Consider the following 12,763-nt stretch of genomic DNA (forward strand, 5'->3'; position numbering starts at 1 on the left):
AATTCTCGAGAAAGGGCGAGTGTGCGCGAAAGAAGGAAACCTAAATACATTGAAACATCTTGTACCTTTACCTATTACCATTACATCGACTAATATTTTATTAATTCTGAGTTTTCTATTGCCATATTAGTTAAATTAATCTGAACATTCCTGTCCTTGTACTCCTGCTACAGCCAAAGCAATTGTGAGTGTCCTTTAGCTTAAACATTTGAAATAATATAAACAATATTATATTCAAACTTTTGACTGTTTTCTTTAATAACTACATTACACAATACTTGTACTTTTACTTTCAGTACTTGAGTAGTATATTTTAAAATAAACTACTTGCAATACTTAAGTACAAAACATGTTTAATACTTCAGTACTTCCACTTAAGTGGTGTGCTCACTTTTTTGATAGAGCACTTGTACTTTTACTCAAGTCTGGGTCCCTAGTACTTTATACATCTCTGGATGTGTGTGCCAAATTTAAAGTTCAACTAAGCACGCCAAGAGCCTTAAACATGCCTTAAATTAAAGTAAAGTTTGACGCGTTGCCATGAGAACAGCGTTCGAGATGTCTAAAATTCCTTCGCAATTTATCATCTACAATGTCTCGGCATCATGTTGACCACTTCTGGTGTCAATCGCATGAATCCCATACGAGGAGTATTTAAAGGTTCACAGCATGTAACTGTCAGCCTTAAATATGTGTAAAAATGAAAGTAAAGTTTGATGCATTGCCATGGGAACAGCGTTTGAGATATCATAATCCCTTCGCAATTTATCATCTACAATGTCTCGGCATCATGTTGACCACTTCTCGTGTCAATCGCATGAAAATCCTAGAAGGAGTATTTAAAAGTTAACTGTATGGAACTGAAAGGCTTAAATATGCCTTTAAAATGAAAGTAAAGTTTGACGCGTTGCCATGGGAACAGCGTTTGAGATATCAAAAATCCCTTCGCAATTTATCATCTACAATGTCTCGGCATCATGGTGACCACTTTTGGTGTCAATCGCATGAAAATCCTAGAAGGAGTATTTAAAAGAACATTGCATGGAACTTTCAAAAAAATCCAGCTTTGTGACTGACACACTTCCTGGCGCCTGGTGGTGGCGCTATACCCGAGACTCACAATAGGCACATCGATGCGATCGGAATCTTCAGACGAACAAACACCCCGCGTGTCATTACAGTAAGACATTTTTTGCTTTAGATATTAGACACTTCCTGTTTCTCTGATTTCGCCACAACTTTGTCGGCTCGCCATGGCAGAACCGTTCGAGATATCAAAAATCCCTTCGCAATTTAGCAAGTCCAATGTCTCGACATCATGTTCACCACTTTTGGTGTCAATCGCATGCATCCTCTAGGAGGAGTATTCAAAAGTTCAACGCATGCATTTTTTAAACGATCCAAAATAGCCGACTTCCTGTTGGGCGGAGCTTAAATGTTAGAGGGCGAAAGTTGTTCGGGTCGATGAGATCTATATGCGTACCAACTCTCGTACATGTGCGTACATGTTTGCACGATCTGTGCATCAATGTTTTATTTTGCATTACAGGGGGCGCTACAGAGCCCCCGTGCCACGCCCGTGTTCCAGCCTTTGCCCGTTTGCAATGACGGACGACTCTGACGTCTGTGCCAAATTTCAAGAGTTTTCGAGTATGTTAAGGCACCCAAAATGCCCAAAAGTGTTAAAAAAAAAAAAAATAAAAAAAAAAATATAGCTGCAAGCAGCGATGGCGGGCCCTCGCACGTTTTTTTTACCGCTAGAAGGTGCCTCCGAGAAAACCATGCATGGTGGGCAAGTGCATCAAGTGGGTAAATATTGGTGGACTATTTTATGTTGTTACTGACCCATTTGAAGATAGGTAAAAGAAACCCCACATTTTAGACAAGCGGGGGCGTTAGTGAGCCATTATAGACACGGCTTTGTCTGACCTGTTTGTCCAGACATAACAGCCTACAATTGTAATGTGTGTGCCAACTATTTGGTTAATCTAAGTATGCCAAAAAATACATTTTTGTGCCTGACATACTTCAGGACCAGTATTATTATATTAATTAGTGTTTATACATTAAATATATATATACACATAATACTGTTTTAAACAGTAGTATACTGGACTTCCTTATCTGGCATAACTCATTAACCCAAAATTCATCAATAAACTGTTATTTTTATTTTACATCTGCCTCCTAGTCTTTTGTCTTTGACAATTTGAAGGGCTAACCTGTATCATGACAAAACTGCTTTATTAACTTGATTTATCATTTCTTAACCGTTTCTCATCATTCAGTTGTCTCAACCTGTTTGCTCTACCTGTACTTTTAAGAATTTAATAAGATTATATGTCCATTTATAAAAAAAACAGTAATGTTAACTAAAAATTGTATTCCAAAATGTGTCATTTATAGCGGTTAACTGAAATTATTTGTTTCAGTTTGCAAAGCAGGAGAAAGTACATAATCTTGATTATAGGCGGGATAGCTTATTAGTGTAGCCTACGTTTTTTATATTTTGCAGACATGAATGTAGGATCCATACAGGCTAGCAAATATATTAAAACAGCGAAAACACCTGTTATGAGCTTCTACGCTGGATATTTTATGAAACAATAATTATGAGATTGCAGCTTCCTCCGGGTGACGCACTGCACACAAATCACATGTGTACTCCACTGGTCCACCCTACTGTAGCACTGGCGGATACCACAGAACAGCAAAACAAATGAAAGGGCTTGTAAAATCTCTTTGTCAACTACTGGTTGGATGCTGAAGGCTACAGGTTGCTGGTCAAAACAACGATATCTCAAGAAATGTAGGTTTGTTAATTGAATAAGAAATGTGTGTTTCTGAAATAGATAAATAAAGTACAAACATGAATATATAAGTAAATATTACAACGGTTAAATAAATCCACTAGTAAACAGATTATTAATGAATAACAACTAATACACTACAACTCTGTATTTACACTATAATCACAACTAATTATGCTATAAACATCTAGAAAGTGTGTTATTCATGTGCATGCACAGTTCACGTGCTTGTCTCTGTTGTGCACGTGCAATGGCGCTGCTATTATGCAAAACTTAGAGCGCATGTGTGTTGTTAACGTGTAATGAAGCATTTATGAACATAAACATATATGAAGAGTTTTGTTGCAAAACGAGATATCCACCATTTTTTTAATTGTTCAGAAATCTCGTTTTTTGTTTGTGCATTCATTAATTTCAATTCAATTTCATAATAATACATACACTTCATACATATATAATAATAAATATGTTTTGACAAAATGGTTAAAAAATGGATTTATCTCGTTTTGTAACGAAACTCTTCATATACATAACACGAATGCTAACCGGATGAAGTAATAGTTGATTGGATATATTATCATCGAATATCAGTTTTAAGTGTAAACATCTGCATGTTATCACACCAGTCATATGTAAAGGTTTAATAAAGTTACTAATATGAATATATCTGATTACTTACATCCTGATGCACGCACACATATACATAATCATTAAACACTTCAATAATTTGACACTTAATCCACCTGTTTCAGTCTATAAACCATTTACAACGTGCAGCCAACTCCGCCATACGGTTCTCTCTCCCGCTCCGTTACCTGGCAACCTCGGAGCGAACTTTTGGAACAGTCCATTTCTGATGAAATGATAGGGGTGTTTGGGAAAGTCCATGTATTAGGCATATAGTTTCTACAAGGCAGGCAGGGCTTATGAACTCGTTATTTTCTTATGGAAATGTCCTGTATTTTGCGTTATTTTCATGCTTATTTTCGAATAAATTAATTTGAAAAAAAAAAACGTTTGGAACATATGTTTAATAGGTTGATAGGCTTACTATATATTATATTATTATAATATATATAGGGATGTGCATCAATGCATCGCGGTTCCATTAAAAAGACCTGTCTAAAATCGATTTGAATCGTAAGGCTCCGATTCAGTGGTTCATACATAGTGCATGTACTACGGCTCAGTGATCAGTAGGAAGTCCTTATCAATCTAAAATCATTACGAGTTTAAGTCGTTTATAACGTGCATTTAAAAAACAACACTTGTCAAACATAATCATTTAAATAATTTCTATTATCATGAAAATACCTGAAACAATCTGAAGAACAGCGTTATAGATATTTCCTTAATATTATTTTGGCAATTGACATGAGAATAAAAGTAAACTTTGATGCATAAAAAAATGTAAGTTCACTGATACACCATAGTGTATATCAATAGTGATTAAGAGCTGGATAATATACAGACAAGCAATGTGACATTGTGGAAGTAATATAAGTATTGTAGTCAGTAAGGTTGTAAAGAGGTGTTTAATGAATGTAATATGCAAGTGATATGCAGCAATACATTTAAAATGAAGTACTATATTTCTTTTAAAAATATTACTGTTAAGCATATTACAGGTTTATTATGAAAATGTGAACTTTGACTGAGTACTTAATTGTTTAGGCAGGACTTATGCAAAATACATTTGTGAACGTTTTGGACCGGGTAATGAGTTCAAGAAAGGTGTGGCGATGTTTTGAAGTGGCAAAAATTCCAAAGGAAATGTTGAAAGTATGCGAATAGTTTTATTTTTCCTTCTTTATTTAAGTGTAGTCCATCGTGTCTGTAGAAAGTTTTCACAATTTTTCCGTTTTTGAGAAAAAGTTTAGAGGTATTCAGGAACACGATGTTGTTGGTTTGTGAAGCCCAATGCTTTATCATGTTGTTGCACTGTTTGATTGTAGATTTTGTAGCGCCGTCGTCTGTCATCCGTGGTAATATAGCGCTGATTGCAAAATAGATCACTCGTTGATTTACTTCTGAGATTGTTTTTAAGAGTGTTTGCATTCTTCGTAGGAAGACAGTTGGCGTTGCTCCATTTGCGATGTCATTGGTCCCTATGTGGATTAGTAAAATAGATTTTTTGCGAAGGCTGTGAAAGTGCCTCACGTGTTGACTGGTTGATCGTTGAAGAGTGGTCCCAGGGTGAACATAGCAGTGAGCAGGTTTTAAAAAGTCGTTAATATCTCGACACATTGAATCCGTTAGAATGCAAACTTGAAGGCCTGCAAAAAAAAAAAAAACGTTTTATTGTTGTAAGTTTAAAGATTGAATAATTTGTATTTATGTCGGTAGGTTTTATGGTAATAATTACCTTGAGGTATTAAGAATTTTCTGTTGTTGATTGTAGTTGTGAAAGAGATGTAGCTGTTATCTAAAGATAGACCAGTATAAATGTACATTTGTTAAAAGTTATTATTTGTAGTATTTTTAATTAGTGCATTATTTTTTGCTTACCTTGTAGCGCCATATTTCCAATTGGTATCAGTAGTTTGATCAAGAGCCTGGGTTTTGTTAAAATTGTGGGTGGAAATTTGTGATGGTTTAGAGTAGGCAGTGGCTGAAACCGGAAAGGGGTGGGGTTTTGTCGAAGAGTTGGTGTGGTAATGGTGTTGTATTATAGTTATGTTTGTAAAAAGAGACCAAAAAATGTATTGTTATTAGTTTATTTATGTAACTGGAGCGATTGTGGATAAATGTGCATTAGTAGTGTTGCGTATAGGCCTACTGAAAAAAATGTCTTGCGTGTTAAAGAAAACATTGGCTTTGTGACACTCACAACTTCTCTTGCTAGACGCGTCGTCTCTGCGCCAAGCTTTGATTGTACTTGTCTCATCATTTGACTCTTTGATGACTGCACGTGATTAGTGTAGGTCAATGCAAATTAAAAACGTCTTATATTATGCAGCTCATTGTTTTTGTAACATGTATACACTGTTTGACATTTTTAGAGTGTGTCATGTTTAATGTGGACTTAATGTCATGTGTTTTAGTTGTGTAAATAAAATAAAGTGTGTACAATATTTGTTTATCATTGATAATTGATGGTCCAGTATGAATTAAAATCATTTCAAGTTAGTTTAACTCAGTTAAATTCAGCTATATGTACATAACATTTTGAATGTTATTGTCTATTTTTTTGTAGACTTCAGTTTCAAATTTACTTATTCTTTTATAAGTTTAAAACTGTTTTACTAAAACATTCAGTAGATCATAGTAAAAGTTTTAACTGTGTGTGTGTGTGTGTAAATGTCATATTTGTAAAAAAAAAAACACTATATAATTGCTGTATGGTATATTGCTAAAGCTGTCTGTTAAATGTTTATTGTAGATAGGTGCTCAGACATCAGATGACTCAGGGTCGGAGATGGACCGTAATAGTCTGTCACCCGATGTGGATTAGAATTTAGAAGAAAGAAAAAAAGGAGTCCGGTGCTGTCTGTGATGTTGAATAGGTGATGAGAGTTGTCAGACTTTAAAAGAAGCACGGTGTGACGTATTCTGTGAAAATATTGGCGTGTATAGGCTTAGAAAAAGTTCAGTAAAAGTTGCATTACGTTTGTAGAAGTTAGTTACGTGTTTAGCCGTTGTTTGTGGAGGTAGGTTTTGTTTGTATGCGAAAAAGTGACTTGGAATTGCAGATTCAACTCTTAATAAAATTGTTTATTTGATGTTGTTACAGGTAAACGGCTTACAGTAGCCCTACAAAAATTCCCCGTGTGGACGGAGAAGAATTTTCCCAATTGAGAGATAAGTTCCGCTTAGTAGCAGTAAGTACTTAGATGTGTTTTGGAGAACAAACAATTTCTTTTCAAAATGTTTATGCCTGATTTATTTATCTTGATTATTTTTTGTTGTTGTTTGTTTAGTATTCGGCATTGGATCCTGCAACACCCAGGAATCGGGTTAAGGAGGAGGTCACGGAACTCGGAGTTCTTGTGATGAGGAAATTTGGTGGCATGGATTCGGAGATAAAAACGTTAAGAAGAGATTTGGCCAAAGCAAAACATAAGCTAAACAACATGGAAACAGAATTGGAGGCAGCAAAGGCAGCTCAGGATTTTTTGAGAAATGGTACAGTATATCATGAATGTTTTCATTATAGTGAATAAAGTGTATTGTTTTATATTGTGGATTTGCATTGAAGTTTCATTGTATATAAAATTTATTTTTATTTTCAGATGTTCTTAACCCTGAGGAGGAAGGAGGTTCCGTTTTGAGAAATGGTAAATAATCAATGTTTTCGTTTCAGTGTAATTTTAATATTGTGGAATTGCATGCAATTTTTTTGTAATTAAATTATGCTTTACATTTTCAGATGGCGTTAACTCTGAGCAGGAGGAAGGGTCTGTTGAGGGTGCCATACCGACTGTGACAGAGGAAGAGGCAGATTGAAGTTCCAAAAATATTTGTATTTTTGTTTAAAGTTTTATTCAGTTTGTTATTGTAATTTTATATATATATATATATATATATAGTGTTGTTTTATATAATAAATATTTTTGTGATTTTCGGTTTGTGTTTTGTGAAGTGAGTTTTTGCAGTATTTTGGGTATATGAGTGCAGTGTTAAATGGAAGTTTTTATTATATCTTTATATCTTGTTTGTGTGATTTAAAATTAGTAAAATGAAAAGTAATTACAAATAAGCAGGTAAATGTTTAATTTATGAATAAATACTGCTTATTAAATCAAAGAATTAAATAATACTAATGAACAAATGTTAAAGTATTACATTTTTGTTACTGGTGTAACAGCCGTGTTAAGGCACTTAGCAACTTTAATTTGTCATTATAATTTAAAGTGTAATGGTAGTTTCTTATGGCTATAAGGTGCCGTTCAGAAAACGATGCACGGTGGGCAATTGTATTAAGTTGGTAAATATTTGTGAACTATTTCATGTCGTGAATGTGTTAGCATTTAGTTTAGCCTCATTAATTTTTATGGCTTTAAACAGAGATGAATTTATATGTCACCAAACACTTCCATGTTTTGCCTATTTAAAGATAAATAAAAAAAATAAAATTTTTGTTTGGAGCCTTGGGAATTCATTGGGCTAGGCTAAATGCTAAAATATTCAAGAAGCGCTGTACAAAGATTAAAAGTCCCAAATTTCAAGTTAATCTGAGCAGGCAAAAAGACAGAATGATAAATAGCTTACTCAGAAAATCTGAAATTCTGGTAAGTTTTGGGTTAATGAATATTGACCCTTCCAATATTTGCTTTGTTAATGAAATATTGGCTGTGTTGTTCTGTAAACAGCTTATAGGCTATTAATCTGAATATTTATCTGAATATTCGGCTATTAATCTGAATATTTATCTGAATATTCGGAGTCAAAATGTCGGGTACAGTAATAGCTTTTTGTGTACATATTGCGAGAGTTTTAGTTTACGTTTTAAAACACAGCTGTGTTATTTCAAATGTGTGTAAAATAATTATTTTTTGATAGTTTTATTACTTTACTGGCGTGTGTGGTATGATATTACCCACGTATGTTTATGTTGGTAAATGCAGTATTTATACAGTAGACAGATACAAGTGTAATTAACGGGTGACAGACGGTAAGGAAACCGCACTTTGAAAGTCCAGTTACGATGAAGAATACAACATTTGATTGATTATGATTTTTTATTATGTAAAAGGAATATCACAGAGCATTCCTGTACAGAGCTCACTCGCTTAGATTCAGTTATATTGATGATCTCTCGGCTCTAGATTCTAATTTTTTCTGCATCAGATGTGTTTTAGTCCTGCTCTGTGCTGGCGGGCTATAGATGCGCCGTCTCAGTGCCAATTCTTCATCATGACTCTCCGATGACTACACGCGATTAGTATAGGTCAATATACAAAAGTGAATCATTGTTAAGTTAAAAAAAATGTTCAGGTTATTGTTTTTCTGTAAAATGTTGCCTACATTGTTTGTCATTTTTAGAGTGTGTCATGTTTAATGTAGACTTAATGGCATGTGTTTTACTTGTGTTAAATAAAATAACGTATGAACATTTGTTTGTTCATCATTGATGGTCCATTATGAATTGAAATCACTTTAATTCAACAAATGTTTTTATTTAAATTATATTCACAAAATTATCAGCAATGTCTATGTAACATGTTTAATGACATGTTTATTATTATGTAGATTTCACTTGGTATTTTTATTGCATTGCTTTAAGTAGATTTCACTTGGTATTTTTATTGCATTGCTTGTCTCCAGGGCCGCATTAACACTGTAAGGGGCCCCTGGGCTTTATCGTTTTGTGTGGCCCTTTATCCACCAGAATTGCAGCCTACATTCACACAATCTTTATAATCACTAAGTGCAAGTTGTCAGGCTTTTATTTTGCTGGAATAAATGGAATTACAAAATATTAAAACCATATCAGAATGCCGCAATAAATATCACTGCATAACATGCACATAGTCCTAGGTGACCCGAATAGTCTAAGATTCGATGCTTTGACAGGAGAAGCTTGATTCGACTACTGCACAGTCAATTGTCGCAGATGTGTTATAAAATTGAGGATCATTTAATTTTGGCTGTATAAGAGTGCACAGTATCTGATTTCACATTTAACAGCTTTCTCCCAATATAAAAAATATACATCATATTATAATAATACTAAGTAAATAATATAGTAGCTTTTAATAAATATTTTTAAAGTCTGTTAAAAGCCTAAATCCCGTGACAGGGCTAGACGTCCATATCCAGAAACCATTGCAAAGTCTCTTTGTTTCTGCAATTAAAAAGACAAAACAGGTAATTCTATACTTTCGTTATTTTAAAATTAATTTTAATATTTCCTTGTTTTTATTTAATTTATAGATTATTTAGTGTTATCTGATTAAACTATTTGTGGGTTTTATTCCCCTGCGCATTTAGGCATTTTGCACCCATGTTCTGCACCTATTGATTCTGACTTTATTTTGTTTTTATTTTTTATTAATTGTAAAGGTAAATTCTGATCTAATTTAAGTTCTGTAAGTTTTGGATTGCTTTTCGTTGTGTCGATGTTGCGCGGTTGCATGCTGTCACATTCAACTTAGCCGAACGTGCTAGGTGCTCTGCGTGATCATATTTAGGCATTCATCAAACGTAACATCAAAAAACTGATTTTTTCGACAAGTATAAGTTTTAAAATGTATTTAAAAAGGTTGCTTAACTTGTCAAAAGTTGAGCTACAAAACAGGTAAGCCGTTTTTGTGAATACAGAGATGATCAAAGTGAAAGTAAGCAATCAGATATTTCTGTGCAAAATAATAAAGCATATATAGTGTCTATAAAATCCTTAATTTCAGTGTTTTTTGGTTATAAATGAAACGTTTAAGTAATTGTATATAAAGCTTGTTTTTTATAATTTACAGTAACAAATTATATGTAATTTCTCGTCTTTTATTTCCTTGCCACGCTAAATCTCAAAATGAAACGATCGCTGAACTTAGCCGTGGCTTCCGAGGCAGAATCTAATTTGTTTTTTATTAGATTTAGTTATCAAAAATGTTTTGTGTAATATCTTTGTGTGCTGCTCTGTACATCTTGGCTTTAAAATGTTACGAGGAATCAATTAATGAATGTTTATATACACGTTGTCTTTCATATTAAGATAAAAACGCGTCCTCAGTTTAGTCTTTGTTCATCACTTGAAAGGCACTTTTGGTCACTTTATCAGAAAGCTGTCTGTGTTGCATTCAGAAATGCAATAATGGATATTTCAGACAGAAATTTCAGACCATTCGTCAATATGTGACGCGGAGGGTATACCTTTCGCGTCATTTTTTGACGAACTGGGGACTTCAATACTATTACGTCCGTTGCATTCTCTTCTCCTATTTTCTTACCATTTTCGCGTCGGTTTAGGGTTAGATTTACATAATGACATCCCTACCCAAACCTAACTCTAACCCCAACGCCAGGTGACACTGTTTAAAAACCGACGCGAAAATGGTAAGAAAATAGGAGAAGAGAATGCAACGGACGTAATAGTATTGAAGTCCCCAGTCCGTCAAAAAATGACGCGAAAGGTACACCCTCCGCGCCACACACCGACGAATGGTCAAGTGTCGTCAAACACTGACGACATGGGGTGAGACTGTGTTATTTGATGATATTAAAAAAAAATGTACGTGGACTTCAATAATAATAATGATCGCTTTGCTTTATTATTCATAGGAGGAGTATTTATAAATGTAATTATTCAAATATACTAGATTTTACAGCGTTCACATTTACTTCATATTTTAGTGTGAACATTAAAAAAGCGTACACAGTAAACGTTTTAACAGTGTGTAAATAGTATATATTTATATGTGTGTGTTGCAGCATTGTATTGATTTGGATAAAATGGTCAGGTAATATACTAATTGTTTATTGCAGGTAGGTGTACGCCAGATATCATTACATGATTCCAGGCCGGAGATGCACCTGAATCGTCTATTTTGATGTGAGGCTAACTTGGACTTTTAAGACGTTGGAAGTTGATTACAAAAGGCAGACTTTTAGAAGAAGAAGACGACTCTGGGCCGGAGACGATCGGAAGCGTCTCGTTTTTGATGTAGATTACAAAAGGCTGCCTTTTAGAAGAAAGAAAAAAGAAGACTACTGACCGGAGACGACCAGACGCGTTTGCTGAATGTGTTGTTGATTAGAAGCGTGATGTGACAGATTCTGTGAAAATTTGTGCTTTTGAAAAAGTTTTGTAAAAGTTGCATTACCTTTGAATCGCGACCTTGTTACATGTTTTAGCCGTTGTTTGTGAAGGTAGGTTTTGTTTGTATGCGAAAAAGTGAGTTGGCATTGCAGATTCAATATGGTATTTCCTGGGTGTTTCAGCGCCACGTAAAATCAAACACGGGAGAAATACAAGACACTCAGAAATGAAAATGAGTTGTTTACAGGTAAACAATGCGTTGTAAGTTGTTATAACATTGATGCGCATACACGCGGAGTTGAAATTGAAAGAGCATGATCTGAAGTCTGTTAGATTTTATGATTTTTTGACGAAGGCACTTTGTCTTTTATTAAAACCGATGTAGGTTAATACAGTTAAATTCGTGCTAAATTATTATTGATTAAATCATAAACTCCCAAACTATGCAATGTTGCAATCAAAAATATTACATGCTACCTGAAATTAGTCAAAGGACTGGAGATTTATTAGTAATATTTCCATGTCATCAAGGCATCAAACAAACACTTTAAACACAACATTTGTAGGCTAAAATATCCCTTTCTGTGTCACACACACACGCACACGCAAACACACACAGCTTGACTACAAGCTAAGTGCAAGGTTAGTATTTCTACCATGTGTGCAATGTTTGAGCAATGCTATTTAGATAGTTTATTATAACTTTTGTAATTTTTATATTGAAATATTTGAAGCAATTGATTTCATGTTCAGGACATTTTTGTTATGATTTATATTAGTGCTGATCATTTATGAACAATTGGTAAAACATATATGCTAGGAAAATTTGAGAATTTGGAGGGTCAGAGTGGCTCCTCCCCTAATGACACTTCGGTTAAAAGCTGAGAGTTCAGGATAGTGGTCTGTTGAATACAACTTGTGAGCATTTGATACAACTTGAAAGTCCTGTTGGAGCTTCGAGAGCGTTTGAATACACCTGTGGATTTTATTTTCAGTTAATTGAGTTTCAACGAAGCCTGAGGTATGTGAAAACATTTGTTATTTATTTGTGTCAACAATAGTTTTTAAGGGTTGAATATGTCACTTGTATAAATATATTGGTGTGAAAAATTCTAAAGTAAAGAAGTATATTGAGATAATAGTATTTTTAATGTTAAGTGGTCATTCGTTGTTACAATAAAAAAGACTATTCATGTAATTTCAATTTACTATTGGATATTTTTGTTAAGTAATGTGTTGTTATGAATAAAAATAC

At 34.0% G+C, this 12,763-nt stretch overlaps 1 long non-coding RNA gene across 1 annotated transcript; it reads left to right on the top strand.

Moving 5' to 3' along the window:
• Window positions 1-6,019: 6,019 nt before the first annotated feature.
• LOC141352892 (uncharacterized) lies at window positions 6,020-7,107 on the top strand. Its single transcript, XR_012359987.1, has 3 exons — window positions 6,020-6,631; window positions 6,731-6,935; window positions 7,043-7,107. It is a non-coding gene; the product is annotated as an uncharacterized lncRNA (long non-coding RNA).
• Window positions 7,108-12,763: the final 5,656 nt, after the last annotated feature.

The sequence above is a fragment of the Misgurnus anguillicaudatus genome, chromosome 1, assembly GCF_027580225.2.
Source record: "Misgurnus anguillicaudatus chromosome 1, ASM2758022v2, whole genome shotgun sequence".
NCBI lineage: Eukaryota > Metazoa > Chordata > Actinopteri > Cypriniformes > Cobitidae > Misgurnus > Misgurnus anguillicaudatus.